We start from the raw sequence: 18,206 nt of genomic DNA on the forward strand, positions 1-18,206 counted from the left end.
TGCCCTTCCTGCGACATATCTTTCTCTCCCAACCAGCTATTATCACTAAATTTAATTTTATCCTGCTGTTGTTTTTAAACAGCTCTCTTGTATTTCTTTGTTACTTCCTGGCGCAAACTTTCCCATTCTCATAATATCTATTGTGATTTTAGTTTATATCACTTTTGTCTCAAGCAAATATCATTGTATTTGTCTAATTTTAAGAATATTGAAACGTGTATAATTCATGTTACAAAAGTTTATCCCACAGAGACAAAATGAATAATATATTATAGGTATTTATAAGTGTCATTTATGTGGGCTCGTTTTCCCTATTCCCAAATGAGACAAGATATCTCAAAAATAAAGAAACCAATGTCTTTTCTCTCTTGACTAAGTAGTATAGCAATAATGCAGAGATTTAAATTTTACCAGCAAAACATCCACAGTCTCATCTAGATCTAATCATTTCCCTCTCCTCCCATCATAAAAACAAGCAAACAAACCTGCAGTTAGTAGAGCCAACGTTTCTTACAGCATAAACCTGCATTACCGTTTATACTGTCACTAATCAAGTGTGATCTGGAGCTCTAAATGCATATGCATACAGTATTTTGTGGGCTCTATTTCAGTAGAGCACTACCCCCACAATGACATCTTTGTTATTATACAGACCATTGCTTTAAAAAAGTGTTGTGCAAATATATCTGACCCATGTGGTCTTTATCTAACACTCACTTTATAATAACCTTCTATCTATGGAATGAATTTCTTTAAGGAACTGAAGTTACTTTCTAGACATAGTTTCAATAAGTACATTTCACAAGTTCAAAAGGCACAAAGATAAAACGTACACTTTTCAGGAGTGATTTTATTACCTTACTAATAAGAAAGTGATGCTTTTGAAATAAAACATTAGGTATTCTATAAAGGCCTTTACATGATATGGAACCTGCAGTTGCATGCAGGTAACCAATTGTGTTTTAACAAGCTTATAAGTTAATGGCATTCTCACTGCTTATTTAGTGGAATTCCACAAGCTCCCTTTCCTACTAAAGCTTTTCTCTTTTCTACTCACCTCCTTAGATATCTTACATTTTGGACCTGGAAAACATCTGGTAGACTTTCAGCTTTAAATTAAAATTGCACAATTTCTTCCTTATTATATTGCCTGCTCTATGCTAAGTATTAATACAGCCCAACAATGTTGAGGAGTCAAAGTCCTCTCTCAAAAACACATTTTACTTAGAAAGTACTATGTGGATAATATCTCTTCTACTAAAACCATGTAAGAAAATTTCTTGGCACAAAATAAAAACTATCAATATTCTAATACAGAGAGCAATAGATCTTAAAGATATTTCATTTACTGTGATATAAGTTTGAGGTGTTTGAAACCCACTAAGATTTATATTGTAAAGAGGAAAATATAACTCAGTATGAAAATAACAACAAAAAATGGGGGAAAGAATACTCTTGAATTTAGAATATTTGTCTTAACTCCCACTAGCCACTAGATGGCACCTAGTATTTGGCAACCATAACACTTCTTTATTTTTAGAGCTTAAAATAACTATAGTACCAGGTCAGTTCTGACAGAGCAAAAATTAATCCTACCACAGATGTGTAACACAGCCCTGTCAGATATCTAAATTTAAAATGCATGTGGTTTTCGGGGCCACACAGGGAATATGCAATGCCATTTTATTGTTCTCAAGTTTTCTAACATTTCCTAAAGGAATTGTGAAATTTAAATTTTCTTAAATAGGATACTTGACTTGCATCATTGTAAAGTAGAGATTGGGAGAATTTTGTCCTAAATCTGATCCATTTCTTATCCATTAGTTTTATTCTACTGAGGTCAAGTTAAGGTGGTAACATTGAAAATAGCTACTCTAGAGTTAAATGAGTCAGTTGTGACCAACACTACCCTAAAAGGACTTAACACAAGAAACTCCTGTTTTATTCATTAATTCTTCAACACATGCTTTTGAACAATATCTATGACAAACAATGTACTCTGTACAGTAGTATCTGTATGCGCCACTGATTATCTTTCCAGAACACTTCATTATGAAATAAGAAATAAAAATAAAAATAAAAATAAAGTGTACCTATTTAAGTGCATTCCTAATGTCCACAAAGTTATCTAGCGAACGGAAGCATTCAACTGATTATACATTTCCAACCATTCATGAATTCAGAACAATGTCAGCTAGTTTAAAAGAAGTAATTTTAGAGTAACATAGAAGCATAATTTTTATGTGTCCGTTGTTACAACTAAAATGTTTATCTTTTTCACATGATTGGATATTTTCATATTAAAGGACAATTAACAGCCAAAAGAAGGAAGAGGTCCTCTTGCCTCCAAAAACAGTTTTCTCTTGCTTCCTCAGTTTTCATTCTTCCATAAATCTGGCCTTTCCACCTTTTTTTTTTTTTTTTTTTTGATTTATTTGAAAGGTAGAGTTATAGACAGTGAGAAAGAGGGAAACAGAGAGAAACGTCTTCCTTCAGTTGGTTCACTCCCCAAATGGCCACTATGGACAGCACTGTGCCGATCCGAAGCCAGGAGTCAGGTGTTTCCTCCTGGTCTCCCATGAAGGTGCAGGGGCCCAAACACTTGGGCCATCCTCCACTGCCCTCCCAGGCCACAGCAGAGAGCTGGACTGGAAGAGGAGCGACCGGGACAAGAACCTGGTGTCCATATGGGATGCCGGCGCCGCAGGTGGAGGATTAACCAAGTGAGCCACGGCGCCGGCCCCTGGCCTTTCCATCTTATTCTATTTTGTTGCCTCATTACTCCACCATCCTCTTTTCACTGTACTTGTTCCCTCTCCTTCCCTCCTCTCCTCCCGTCTCCCTCCCTGTCTTACTCTACACATTGCGCCAACATATTGCTATCTATTTCCATGGATTTAGGTAAGATTGATACTTCTGCTGTTTTTCCTGTTTAATTTTTCTCTTCTTACCTCCAATATATTCATATATTTGGTAGATGACTCAAAAATATTCCATCCCAAGCAAATTTTCATGTTCCTATCCAATCTTCCCTCTGTTTCTCACCCTTTCCTCTGACCCACTCCTTCACATAGCCAGAAAGCTGGAATTCCTGACTTCTCCCTTACCATCTCCTCTTATAGTAGTAAGTTCTATAGTTCTTCTCTTTTAAATATCCCCCATATCTAATCCATTATCTTTGTCCTAGTCAAACTTTTTACATTGCAAATACCTTTTCCTTCTTTGGCCATCTATCTCCCCATCCCACTTCATTCCCTGCCTTGATTCTAAACTTTCAATTGATTGACAAACTCATGTTCTTTTAATTCCCCCTACCTCTTTATGCTATTTTTTTTTTTTTTTTTTTTTTTGCCTATTCACTGCCTCAATTCTTTGCCTAGTAAATCTGTTTTCTCTCTTCAGAGCTTAGCTCAACTTTGTCGCTTTCCCTGATAGCAACAGATAGAGCTAGGCATCAGACACAATGGGCATCTGGGCTTTAGTTTTATCATGAACAAGAAAGGTAAATATTGCATCTGTACCATTGCATTTTGAAGAGCTGTAAATGGATAAGGTGCTTTAAAAAGTTTCTAGCAGATAGTAAACATTCAGTGTCAGACAATATTATTACTACCATAATTATTATTAATGTGCCTTTAATATGCCAGGTTCTGTGTTGAGTGCCAGAAATGAATGGTGGACATATATTATTTGCATGCCTATCCTTATAGACACTAAGATCTTCTAGATTAGCAACTGCATCCTACTTAACTTTCAATATCAACTGCCTAGCATAATCCCTGAATTCAGATTAAGATTTTATATGAATTAAGAAAGGTTTGCTGGCATGTCAAATTCCCTTTTACCTGATTATTTCTATCATCATGTCAGGATGTCACTCAGTATAATTGGAAACTATGGAGTAAGTAGGGAAAAACACTATATTTTGCAGTGAGAAAAAAATGCATAGTTTAGGATTAATATACAACCACTACTTTATTATAAGTGTATACTATTCAGTTGGAGATTATGGTATAACAGGGTCTTGCTATCATGCTGTAATCTCAGGATCAATATCAAAGAAAAATCACATCTCTGATAGTCTCATTTTTTCCAGTACTGACAGTAATCAATTCACTTGAAAATACCAGTTAAAATATCCATATGTCAAATTCCACATTGCAGGGTATGTTGAATGGATGATGTTATATCTTCACACTGTTTATAATATTCACCTTGCATAGGTATAAAGAATTGATACATATTCAGAAGTATGGATAGAAGATCTTGGTATTGCTGTAAACCAAGTGTGTTAAGTTTCAAAGAAACTCATGGATAGACTAATTTTATGGTTTCTTCCCAAATATTAGTACAGGTTGAAAGGCAGATTGCTAACAGCTAGAAATCTTCACTTTAATAATGAATCTTCCCATTTTTATTTATTATTTTAAATTTTTTTCTGAGTGAATTTCCACAGACATTAGTAACTCCAAAAGACTATGCAGTAAAAACATGATGTAGTGTTGCAAAAGAATGACAAAAATAGGATTTGGACAAAACAGTTGAATTAATCCCACAGTGTGAACTTGGAACAACACTCTTGCACTGATTCTGCTATTTATATCATCATTTATTCTTCTCTTATCTACACTGGTAAGTGGAATAGAATTTAACCATTAATTGCAACATATATTTACTGTTGACTTTAAAACTATCCACCTTGTAACTGCCCTGTGGAAGATACTAACCTATGGCACTATCTTGGAAAATATGAAACTAAAATTATGTATTTGATAGAGCATGGAGGCATTAAAGAGAAATGAAACAAAACAAAACAGGGTTTAAGAAAAGAAAAATAATCCGTCTGTTGACATCATATCCAGGAAGTTCTTATCTTCTTGTCTTGCCTAGGATGGTAATGTTTCACTCTACAGGAATACCCTTAGTTAAGCACCAGCATCCTCCACTCAGCAGGACTCATTGCAATGACTCTGAGACATATTAATTGGGGGACAGAGAGTATTTATGGTTATATACATGCTTCAAGAATGAAGAGAACATTTCACTCAACTTTTAGCAGACAATCTGTAAACAAGGATTCATTGTTTAAATTACAGAAAACTGTCTTACCTTTGCCTAATAAAACATAATAAATGATTCTATAATATTTACTTGTTTGTTCACTTGCTTACTCTAATTTAGCAATCAGGAATTTAAAAATTGATTAATATGAGCAAGTTATTCTTTCAAATATATGAGAGATAGAAATAAAATTACAATTCCACTTTAAAGAAACCACGGAGTTTGCACTAATAATTTCATATTCCCATCCAGAATAGATACCACTACCAACAAAAGATGGGGTAAGAGATAATGGTCAGCTCATGCAAATGTGCCCTAATATAAGAAAGTAATGTGCTCTATACTTCAGAACTACTAGTAATTGAAAAGGAGACAAATTTTTATTATTTTAAAAATAAAAAAGAATTTAAATTGTTCTAGATTATGTGTAGTCCAGATTATGAAAATTATTCGTCAATTAAATAAAATATTCATGAAAGCATTATGGTCATAGTGCTGATAATTTGGAAAATGTAAAAAAATTTTCAAATTTCTCATATGCTGCTATGTATTAATGTCTCAGTGAATTTATGTGTAGTATATTTTCACGTGATTTTTGTTCCAGAAATTTTCAGTTATCTCTCCATCTTCCTTTCTTGCTAGATGAAACAGTCTTCTACAATAAAGACTAAAAATATCCAATCCATGTTTTCCCAGACTCCCTTGCAACAAGGGCGTATGACCAGTCCTGGCCAATGAGGATTAAGAGGTAGTACAATTAAGATAGGTAAGTTTTACTTACTGTTAAAATGGGGATGTATGAGGAGAATATGAGGTGAGATGCTCAGTCATCTTATGAATCATAAGGTGATGGCCAAGGGAAGTCACTGACAATATAGAGCCAATATTGAGATAGTAGACCTCTCTGATGGATATACATAGGGAAGTGAGAGAAAAAGAAGCACTATTGTTCATACCACGTTTAATTAGGTAGTCTGTTACCTATAGCCAAAAAAACATCATAAATAACATGTGTGTTTATACATAGTTATTATCATAATACATATAAAATTTTGTATCTGTGTTTGTCATGTAGTGTTTTATTATCTTCTTATGGTGCTACATTGTCTTCAAAATTATTATTTAATGGCTCATAATATGAGTGTGTCAATATAGTATGATAAGATTTTCCCGGGGTCGGTGCTGTGGTGCAGTGGGTTAACACCCTGGCCTGAAGCACCGGCATCCCATATGGGTGCTGGTTTGAGACCCAGCTGCTCCACTTCCTATCCAGCTCTCTGCTATGGCCTGGGAAAGCAGCAGAAGATGGCCCAAGTCCTTGGGCCCATGCACCCGCGTGGGAGACCCAGAAGAAGCTCCTGGCTCCTGGCTTCAGATCAATGCAGGTCCAGCCATTGCGGCCAGTTGGGGAGTGAATCATTGGATGGAAGACCTCTCTCTCTCTCTGCCTCTCCCCTCTCTGTGTAACTCTTACTTTCAAATAAATAAATACATCTTTTTAAAAAAAGAGTTTTCCACAGATCTCACAAATATTATTGCACATTAAATCATATCAAGAACAACACCTTGAGTTTCAGTGTTTTTCACTTGCACACATGAAGTCTCTGCTTCATAAAGCAGGAGTCTATATGAATGGGCACGAACTTTCAGAAAGGCCTCTATAATTGTCTTCAGTATTTAGAATATATTTTGTACTTGTGTGTCCTTTTTAAAGGGATATTTTATCATTTTTAGCAGACTCTAAAATAGAAATATAAGGATGAAAAGTTTGAAATAAAAATTTATTTAAGTTTCTTTAAAAAGATAATTCACAGCTTAATAAAAATGACAGTATTGTGTGAGTTATATGACATTTTGTTTTTGTTTTTTAAATTTTATATTTATATAAAGGGAACAAATTTCTTATATTTCATATGTATAGTTTTGTGAATGTAATAATACTGTCCACCTCCCCTCCTTCCCTTGTTCCCAGCCTCCTTCCTTTCTTATTTTTCTTTTAATTTTAATATGACATGCTTTCAACATGTAAGAAATGTTATACTATGCTGTTAGATTAAAGCAAAGATCAAATTGCTATATTATGTCAAGTCAGGAAGATTTTGAGGCAAAGGATCATAATGAGGATGAAGAAAGTTGTTTCCTAAAGATAAAAGGGCGGTTCACCAAGGGCACAAAACAATTCTAAATATTTATACATCTAATAAAATAATAAATCTAGTAAAATAAATCTAATAAGCCACATAAAGACTGGCAGAACTGCACGATGTAGACAAATCCACAATTAAGACAGAGATTTCACACTATCAATAATTAAAAGAACAAGTAGACAAAATAAGTATGGACATAGATTGGACATAGAACAAATGAATTAACCAACTGACTTTTGGTTGACATTTTTTTAACATTTCACCCAACAACAGCAGAATATACATTCTTTTCAACAACAGGATAAACCATAACATGAATCATATAATAGCTTACAATAAATTTAAAAGACCTCAAGTCATAAAAGCTATGTTCTCTGTTCGCAATGGTCAAAGAATGACCAATAGCAGAAAGATCACTTTAAAATCGTCAAAGATATGAAAATTAAGTAACATACTTCTGGACAAAGAAGTATAAAGGAAAATTACAATTCACCACTACAAAATCTATAGATTTTTAATGGCCAAAATAAATTATTACGAATAATTTTAGATCAACAAATTAGAAACTTTAGTTTTTTTATGATTTTATTTATTTATTTGAGAGGTAGAGTTACAGAAAGAGGCAGAGAGAGAGAGAGAGAGAGAGAGAGAGAGAGAAAAGGCTTCCATCTGCTGGTTCACTTTCCAATTGGTTGCAATGGCCAGAGCTGCACCTATCCGAAGTCAGGAGTAAGGCGCTTCTTCCGGGTCCCCCATGGGGTGCAGGGGCCCAAACACCTGGGCTATCTTCCACTGCTTTCCCAATCCACAGCAGAGAGCTGGATTGGAAGAGGAGCAGCCTGGACAGGAACCATATTCTGGTGCCACAGGCCAAGGCTTAGCCCACTACGCCACAGTGCAAGCCCAGACACTTTAGTTTAAATGAATCAATTTCTTAAAAACATAGCTGCTAGGGCTGGCGCTGTGGCTCACTTGGTTAATCCTCCACCTGCGGTGCCGGCATCCCATATGGGCACAGGGTTCTAGTCCCAGTTGCTCCTCTTCCAGTCCAGCTCTCTGCTGTGGCCCAGGAAGGCAGTGGAGGATGGCCCAAGTGTTTGGGCCCCTGCACCTTCATGGGAGACCATGAGGAAGCACCTGGCTCCTGGCTTCGGATCAGCGCAGCGCTGGCCATAGCGGCCATTGGGGAGTGAACCAACAGAAGGAAGACCTTTCTCTCTGTCTCTCTCTTTCACTGTCTGTAACTTTATCTTTCAAATAAATTTAAAAAAATAGCTGCCAAAATTCATTCAAAAGGAATAAATAACTACAATAATACTCTATCCAGCAAAGAAACTTAATTTTTAGTTAATAATGTTTACATAGAGAAAACTCCAGGGGCAGTGTTTGGCACAATGGATTAAGCTGCTGCTTAATATGCCTGCCTTCCATATCAGAATAAGAGGATTGAGTTTTAGCTTTGCTTTTGATTCAGTTCCCTGCAAATACACACCCTGGGAAGCAGCAGATGATGATTCAAGTACTTGGGTCTCTGCCATTCACATGATAAACTCACATTGAGTTCTGGGCTCCCAGCCCAGCCCTACCTATGGTGGGCATTTGGCAAGTGGGCCAGATAATGAAAAAGTTCTCCCTCTGCCTCCTTCTCCCTCTCTCTCTGTTACCCTGCCTTTCACATGAATAAATAAAATTCTATTTAAAAATAAAACAAAACTCTGGGTGGTTGGTAGAGAATTCTAACATATATTTAAGTAATACAATATTGCTAAGGTTAAATAAATCCTTAAAGAGAATTGAACAGAACATTTTACATCGAATTCTATAGGGCCATAATTTGCCAGAATCTAAAATCAATTAACAACTTTCTTTCTTTTTAAGATTTATTTATTTACTTGAAAGTCAGAGTTACACAGAGAAGGAGAGGCAGAGAGAGAGGTCTTCCATCTGCTGGTTCACTCCCCAGTTGACCACAATGGCCAGAGCTGTGCCTATGCGCAGCCAGGTGCCAGGAGCTCCTTCTGGGTGGGTCTCCTACATTGGTGTAGGCGCCCAAAAAGCAACTTTCTAAGAAGAGGAAAACTCTAGCCAGAATCCTTCATAGAAATGGCTTCACTGTTCCTCAAAAATATTAGCATATCAAATCAAACAATACATAAACGACATCACATCTTTACCAAGTAAGATTTATTTCAAGAAATGCTTGGTTAGTTTAATATTGTAACAAAGGCTGTCTTATCCTACAAAGCCAAGAAGATAAAATGTAAAGCTTTTCTTTTTTCCTAACATAGAAAGTCCTTCATAATATGGATTCAGAATTTTCTTCCCTCTCCCTTTTAATTTTTATTTAAAGACCTACTGTTCTAGGCATAATGAGACATAACTAATCTTTTTTAAAAAAGATTTATTTATTTATTTGGTAGGCAAAGAGGCAGAGAGAGAAAGTGAGAGAGATCTTCCATCCACTGGTTCATTCCCCAAATGGGCTGATCTGAAGCCTGGAGCCAGGAGCTTCTTCCAAGTCTTCCATGCAGGTGCAGGGGCCCATGCAGGTACTTCTTCCACTGCTTTCCCAGGCCATAACAGAGAGATGGAGCTTATGTGGAGCATTTGAGATTTGAATCGGTGCCCATATAGGATGCTGACACTGCAGGTGGCTGCTTTACCCGCTATGCCACAGTACTAACCCCATAACTCACTTTTGAACAATTTAGTTACTAGGTACTCCACTATATATATAATAATATGTATAATACTATATATATAAAATCGCATAGGTGGCAAAAATCAAGTATAACAGATGAATAACTTAGGTACTTTCACAAAGTATGCGTAAATAAATGACAGAGGAAGGATTTTTAATCCTTTATGATTCATAAACCCATGATTTTTCTCCATCATGCCCTAGTAAACCTCTGTTAACTTTCCAAATATATATTTTGAATAATTCATTGCACTTTCACTTCCTGTTTCCTCTGCTTGAGAAGCAGTTCTTCCCCTACTTGCTTGGTGAACTTTTTTTCAAACTCCAAGATTTACCATGTCTCTACAGAAACAAACATTCTCAGATTCCACTGGTATTAGTGTAAGCTGATATACTTGCTGGATGACAACTTGAAAAATGTTCATCAGAGGCCCAAATTATATATTTTTTAAAGGTGTATTTATTTATTTGGAAGGAAGAGTTACAGAGAGAGACAGAGAGAGCACAAGATCTTCCATCCACTGGTTTACTCACAAAATGGCTGCAACTGCTAGAGCTCGGCCAATCTCATACCAGAAGCCAGGAGATTCTTCCTGGTCTTCCATGTGGGTGTAGAGGCCCAAGCCTTTGGGGCATGCTTTGCTGCTTTCCCATGTGCATTAGCAGGCATCTGCATAGGGAGTGGAGCAGCTGGGACTCAACTGGTGTCCATGTGGGATCTCGGTGCCTCAAGTGGCGGCTTTGCCCACTATGTTACAGCACTGGTCTCCCCAAGTTATATTTTTTATCAGAAGACTCACATTTTTAATCTATCCTCAAAAAAAAAGAAGCTAATGTATAAAGAACACATGGTAAATAATGCCTTCTAGCAACCTAATGAAATGAGCTAACCCATAGGTACCTCCCCAACACAAGTATACAGGTACCTGTATTAGAAAAAAATAAAATAAAAGCACATATATAGCATCCAAATTTCAAGGAAAGTTAAAAGGAAAAGGAGAGGATAAAAGAAAGAAATTCTTTAGTGCCAAAGTCGGGTGTATAGTTGGGTAAGTGATACCAGGACATGACAGAGCACAGTGACATCAGCTATGACCCATACCCAAAGCACTAGGGAATGAGTAATTCACACTCACATTAGAAAGGAGTGTACCCTTCAGCCAGTTCAATAAGAGTTTTTGGGATTGAATGTCCCACCAATACTTCAGTCTTGAAATACCCACATTAAATGTCCCTTAAAAACAGTCACCATAGCCAGAGAAAGCTTCAAGTGTCTTGTTAAATGCAGAATTTTAAAGTGACTGTAGAAACTTATGAGGAAGTAGATGTGGCAATAAAGTATCAGGCTAGGAAAGAGAAAATATTATAAAAAATCAAGTGGAACTTATGAAAGTGAAAAATATTATCAATGAAATAAAGACACAGTAGATAGATTACACCAATTCATGATTTTTTTTGAGAAAAATCACAGTGATCTAAGAATATACAAGAGCTTCTTAACCAAATAAAATGCATCTTCCAAATATTTACAAGATATTTATACTGGCAGTGGAAAATCTAGCAGGAAATATACTTGCAAAGTTGAGTTCACAATGAAGAATTATAAGTATTTGAGATTCAACAGCTCCATGAAGGAGGGTCAAGGAAACCATCTATTTGATTTTATGCCTGATGAAACAGAGTTGATAATCAGAGTGTGACTTTAAAATAAGTGAAATCAATATTATCTCTTTTTAAGATATTTCATTTATTTATTTTAGAGATAGAGTTCCAGAGAGAGAGAGGGAGAGACAGAGAGAAAGTTCTTCCATCTGCTGGTTCAATCCCCAAATGGCTGTTACGGTTGGAGCTGGGCCAATCCAAAGCTAGGAGCTTCTTTCAGGTTTCCCACGCTGGTACAGGGGTCCAAGCACTTGGACCATCTTCCACTGCTTTTCCAGGCCATAGAAGAGAACTGAATCAGAAGAGGCGCATCCGGGACATGAACTGGAATCCATTTGCGATGCTGGTGCTGCAGGCAGAGGCTTAGTCCACTACGTCACAGCACCAATCCAAAAATCAATATTTTCAAAACAATAAGAAAGGGTATTATAAGAAAGGAACAGTGACAAGAGTAGCCATTTAATATGTAAACAAAAATTAGAAGAAAATATTTACTTGATCTAAAGGAGCTACAATATTTACTATATTTTTTGTTTTTCTTTTTTTAATTTTGTTGCAACTATACAAGTTTCATGTATTTCATATGTACAGATTTAGGAAGTTAGTGATACTTCCCGCCCTCTCACCCATGCTCCAACCCTTATACCTCCTCCCTCTCACATTCCCACTATTATTTCTTATTGATATTGACTTTCAGTTTACTCAATATGATGAAAAACAAAAGCTATTCCTCAATAGAAGAGACAAGGGCTATAAGCAATTATTGAATCTCTAAATGTCCATTTCACTCCAACACATTACATTTTAGGTATTCTATTAGTTACCCCAATCAGAGAAAACATATGATATTTTTCTTTTTGGGACTTGCTTATTTCACTAAGAATAATGGTTTTTAGTTGCTTCCATTTTATTCAAAAAGACAGCATTTCATTTTATACCACTGTGTAGTATTCCACAGTGTACACATACTATTTCTTTATCCACTCTTCAATTGATAGATATCTGGGTTGATTCTATATCTTAGCTATTGTGAATTAAGCAGCAATGAACACGGGAGTACAATAACCTATCTACTGATTTTTTAAACCAATTTCAGCTTTGCCTATTGGAAAATGAATAAAGGAAATCACGTAATGTTAGATGAGGTCATAAGAATAAAGGACAATTACACCAACCTCAACTTTAGCAACGAGTAAATTAAAATCAAATGTGAGAAATTTGTTTAGAGTCAAATATCTCTTTTAGGGACCAAAGGCTGCAAAAGATCAAAATGCAATAAATAAAGGAAAGAAAGAATTAGAAAATACCAGTTTCTCTCACTTTTCTTTCTACAACCCAAGACTAAGTTTCCAAAACCATAAAAGGAAAAATTCCTATAATCCCCAAGTAGTTCAAAACTCATTTTTGGGAAATAATGCTACTTCCCAGGAAGAAAGGCATTGTACTCTTTGTTAGGTATGACCAAAGTGATTTGTTGATTCTCAGTTTAAAGTGGTACAGAGACAAGTTCTCTGTCACTACAGAGAATCTTCTTTCTATTTGTCTGTTCTTCAGGATCTCATGATAACACCTTTGCACAATGTATAATTTTTTTAAAATTTCATTTACATCATACAACTTTCATGTATTTCATATATACAGATTTAGGAACATAGTATTGCTTTCCACTGTACCCTCCCTCCTGCCAATGTTCCAACCCTTCCTCCCACTCTCTCTCCCATTCCCACTATTAATTTTTGCAAAGATCTATTTTCAGTTTACTTAATGATAATAAAGTTAAGCCTACACTAAGTAAAAGAGCTCAAAAAATAGTATGAAGAAGAAAAAAAACACTGATCCTCAATGGAAGAGACAAGAGCTGTAAACAATCATCAAATATCAAAATTTCCATTTCATTCCAATATTACATTTTAGATACTCTATTAATTACCTCGGATCAGAGAAATATATGATGTCTGTCTTTTGGTGATTGGTTTATTTCACTAAGTATAATGGTTTACAGTCATGGCCATCTTGTTGCAAAAGACAGGATTTCATATTTTTTTTTCTTTTTTACAGCTGAATGGTACTCCATAATGTATATATACCATAGTTTCTTTATCCAGTCAATGCTCGATGGACATCTTGGTTGATTCCTTTTTTATTCTTTTTTCTTTTTTTTTTTAATTTTTGACAGGCAGAGTGGACAATAAGAGAGAGAGAGAGACAGAGAGAAAGGTCTTCCTTTTTCGTTGGTTCACTCCCCAATGGCCGCTGCAGCTGGCTCACTGCGACCGGTACACGGCGCTGATCCGAAGCCAGGAGCCAGGTGCTTCTCCTGGTCTCCCATGTGGGTGCAGGGCCCAAGGACTTGGGCCATCCTTCACTGCACTCCCTGGCCACAGCAGAGAGCTGGCCTGGAAGAGGGGCAACCAGGACAGAATCCGGCACCCCAAATGGTACTAGAACTCCGTGTGCCAGCGCTGCAGGCAGAGGATTAGCCTATTGAGCTGCGGTGCCGGCCCTTGGTTGATTCCATATCTTAGCTACTGTGATTTGTGCTGCAGTGAACATGGGAGTACAGATAACTCTTTCATATACTGGTTTCTTTTCGTTTGGGTAAATTCTCAAGAGTGGGATGGCTGGATCATATGATTTCTGAGGTATCTTCATACTGTTCTCCACAGTGGCTGCACCAGTTTACATTCCTACCAACAATGGACCAGGGTACCTTTTCCCTACATCTTCACCAGTATTTGTCATTTGTTGATTTCTATATGAGAGCCATTCTAACTGAGATGAGGTGAAACCATTTTGTGGTTTTGATTTGCATTTTCCTAATGGCTAGTGATCCTGAGCATTTTTTCAAGTGTCTGTTGGCCATTTGAATGTCCTCTCTTGAAAAATGCCTGTTCAAGTATTTTGTCCATTTCTTACTGGATTATTTGTTTGTTGTTGAATTTCTTGAGCTGTTTACAGATTCTGGATGTTAACCCTTTATTATTTGCATAGCTTGCAAATATTTTCTCCTATTCTGTCAGTTATCTTTCCACTTTGCTGAGTGTTTCTTTTGCAGTGCAGTAGCTTCTCAGCTTGATGTAAGTCAATGTATAATGTTTTACACAGAAAATCTGAGGCAGTAAACAATATTGCTAGTGTGAAGCCCAATCATTAAAAGCCTCCTTAATCTTAACTTTGCTTTTTCCCCTTGACGATTGAAAATAAGAAGTGATATATTAATTTCCATATGCAAAATGAAAGGGTCCGTATTGCAATAAGACACCAGAGAGAATCAGTTTATCATTGAAGGTTTAGTGCCACTGCATGGTCACAGGTGATTATGAGGTCTAAACAAAGAGGTCAAAACTATTTCCTAGCTTATGTCCAATTCTTATTCTCTGTAAAATACAAGTATTATCCTTGTCAAGTATTTTATACTTCATGCCTTGTATGTTACACGTATCTTCAAGTAACACCAAATAATATGGTCTCATTTTGTTCTGAAACATTTGTGATATATTTAATGACAAATCTTAGATATTCTTTTTTACTGCAATTCCAAATAAGTTTAGGAATCTGGGTTTTTAAGTCTGAACCATTGTCCTTGCATGCCATCAGAAATAACCCTCAACTGATGACTGGATAAAGAAATTATGGGATAGATAGATAGATAGAGCATGGAATACTACTCAGTCATAAAAAAGATTAAAATTCTGTCTTTCACAACAAAATGGATGCCACTGTAATCCATTATACTTAGTGAAGTAATCTAGTTCCAAAAAGACAAATACCATAAGTTTTCCCTAATCTGTGGTAACTAATAGAGTACCAAAAATGTATTTGAGTGAAATTGACATTTTGAAATTCAATGATTATTTACTGACCTTGACTCAGTTGTTAAGGACAGTGGTTTTTCTCATTCTTTCTATTTATTGAACTCTTTACTTAATGTAGGCTAAATCTTATAAGCAAAAGTAAGCTGAAAGTAAATCACTGTAAAAATAAAAAAGGGAATAAGAGAGAAAGGAGGAGGAAAGATGGGAACGTGGGCAAGAGAGAGTAGGGTGGAAAATACCACTATGTTCCTACATCTGTATATATGAAATACATGAAATTTGTTTACTTTAAATAAAATTTAAAAAAGAAATAATCCTCAATCTCCAGACTTCATGAGCTTGGGAGCAAACACTTCGCAAAGGCAGTAGTAGTTTTAGTAGAAGTCATTTTCGTCTGTGACCTTTACAAAACCAGAGAGTTCACATTTAGGCATGTGAAATAGCAAACCAAGTCTTCCCTTCAGTTCTGTTATTTTGACCAACTTACTTTAATTTTCTGAGTTCAAATTCCATCATCTGTAAGGTGGGCATAATGATAACAATATCTACTTTACATTTGCCTTATAAGGATAAAGTAAGATAATATGTGTGCAGCATTCTGAAAAGAGCTTTTTTTCAAAGAAGAAACTGTTGAACACTATCACCATCATCATCAGATGCTACAGTATCACCATCATCATTACTAGTGTTGCCCTCTGCCCAAGGTGGTCTCCTCCAGCAACAGGATTGTTAAGTTTGCAGATTCATTCTCCCTCACAGCCATCACAAGCCCTCTGCAGAAATGTGGCCCTTCTCTGGCCTTATGGACTCAGCTATTATTGCATGCCAGTTGCTGATGACACTGGACCTCATGACTGCCAACTGCCACACATGGAGCATGCCAACATTGCTCAAGTGACTATCTAGCAGCTGCCAACACCACTCACATTTATTTTGGCCAGCCTCCTCTAAGACTCCACCAGGATTACTTTTCTCACTAGGCTGTTCTCTGAGAAGTATTGCCCCCAAGACAATGTTAACCTCTCTATTAGATTCAGTCTCCCTCCACCACATGTCTTTCTATGCAAAATTCTCAGAACCCAACAAAAGAAACAGGCGTGAAAAAAGACAGGCCATTAAATAAGCTTAATTTGCTATAATCATTTCCCTCTTGCATAGGGCTTGTGTTTCTGACTTTCCTGCTCTTGTCACAACCATGGGTCAGATAATAGGACTGCTTGTGCAGTCAGGCTTCCTGTCTCCATATTCTCCCTCCTGTATTTCATTTCATCCCATTACCAAATTAGTCTTTCTAATGAACTCCTTTAATCATAATAGCAACTTACTTTAATAAAAAAAAATCTGAGTGTACTTTCTTTGCTTCCTAAAGATCCCTTTTCTTGAGGATCTTGGAGATCTCTTGAGGAAGCGTCCAAAGATGATCTCACGTGCACAATTATCCCTCCTGGGACTGTGTGCCAAAGAGGAGCCCAGCCTCTCTGCCTCTCAGGGTCAGATCCTTGTCTATTAGGAACATCCCTTGGCATTTGAGAGAGGGCATGTCATGCCATCCCATCCTTACCTTGTTTGACATTCACAGAGGCATTAAGGAGATGGACTTCCCATTCTGCTAAATGATGCCCAGGAGCTAGTCTTCAGAGCAGCTGATTCATGAGGAAGGACTGCTCTGTGTCTGAAACTTGGGCTGGTGGGCAGACTCCTCACTGAAACTGAAGTGTCCTTACAAACAGATTCCTGCAAACAGAGATCCCATGACTTCCTTTTCCAGTTGTTGTTCTCATCAAGTTGTTGTCTCCAACCTCCAAACCCACTCTTTTATACTCGGTTGGTTGATGGTAGTGCTCCAACTGTGCAAAGCACATTTCCACAGTTCACACTCCATGATAACATTCCTGGTAGGCTCTGGCCAATAGGGGACACTGGGTAAATTCTGCTAGGATATAGGAGAAGGGAGAGGTTTGCTGTCTTCTGCTTTACTGCCTATTTCCTTATTTTTCCTCTGAGCATTGTTGCAGCAAGGAGTCTTAAGCCAGGAAGTAGTGATTCCTTTCTGGAAAAGCAGATGAATCTGGCTGGCAGATTTTGAACACTTGTAATACCAGCTCACCACGAGCACCCTCCCACCATCACTATCACTATCACTATGAGACACACACACTACGATCTGGCAGCTGTTTCTTCCAAGTCTGTATCCCAGGTTCATGAGGACTCTCATGTTTAGTCTGAGTTTCAGCTCCATGGAACCCATCTGTTAAGTCTTAATGATTTCAACATTTTCCTCCTTCCCTTTAAGAACTCATGCTGCAGTTGCTAGTTCAGTGACATCCTAGAGTTTATACCAAGTTAACAATTCTTTATATTAAATTCTCTGGTTAAATAACTGGTATGGTTTCTATGCCTTGACAGGCTCCTGAAAAAGACACCATTATCAGTGTATCACTCTCGCAATCTTTTTTGTCTCCTCCCAACATCTCCATGAAAACATAGAGCTGAGTGTGTGTAGGATTAGGACCAGGGTGGCAAGAGGTGTAGTCTATGCAACCATAGTGTTCCCCTTTTGCATTTTCAGTCCTCCAATGCCGTTTAACCTACACTCTATATTAAAATTTCTCTGTTAAAAGTTATAATAAATGATCTCTATTTTATTATCTGGAACCTGAGTTGTACAGTCACATTCTTGGTACTAGATAATGTCACTGTTTTGCCACATCTAATTGGACAGGGTGTGAACACTTGTCCCAAACAGCTCAGATTTCCCAGATCCATATCCCATGCCTAATCCTTGCTAACTGTGCAAAATTTCTACATAAGCTTTCTGTG

General features: G+C 36.9%; 1 long non-coding RNA gene across 1 annotated transcript; it reads right to left on the reverse strand.

Annotated features, from left to right (window-relative positions):
• Nucleotides 1-11,639: 11,639 nt before the first annotated feature.
• Nucleotides 11,640-17,456, reverse strand: LOC138849048 (uncharacterized). Its single transcript, XR_011387418.1, has 2 exons — nt 16,948-17,456; nt 11,640-11,942 (listed from the first exon to the last, which is right to left on the reverse strand). It is a non-coding gene; the product is annotated as an uncharacterized lncRNA (long non-coding RNA).
• Between the last annotated feature and the right edge of the window lie 750 nt (nt 17,457-18,206).

The sequence above is a fragment of the Oryctolagus cuniculus genome, chromosome 3 (genome assembly GCF_964237555.1).
Source record: "Oryctolagus cuniculus chromosome 3, mOryCun1.1, whole genome shotgun sequence".
In the NCBI taxonomy this organism is placed as follows: Eukaryota; Metazoa; Chordata; class Mammalia; order Lagomorpha; family Leporidae; genus Oryctolagus; species Oryctolagus cuniculus.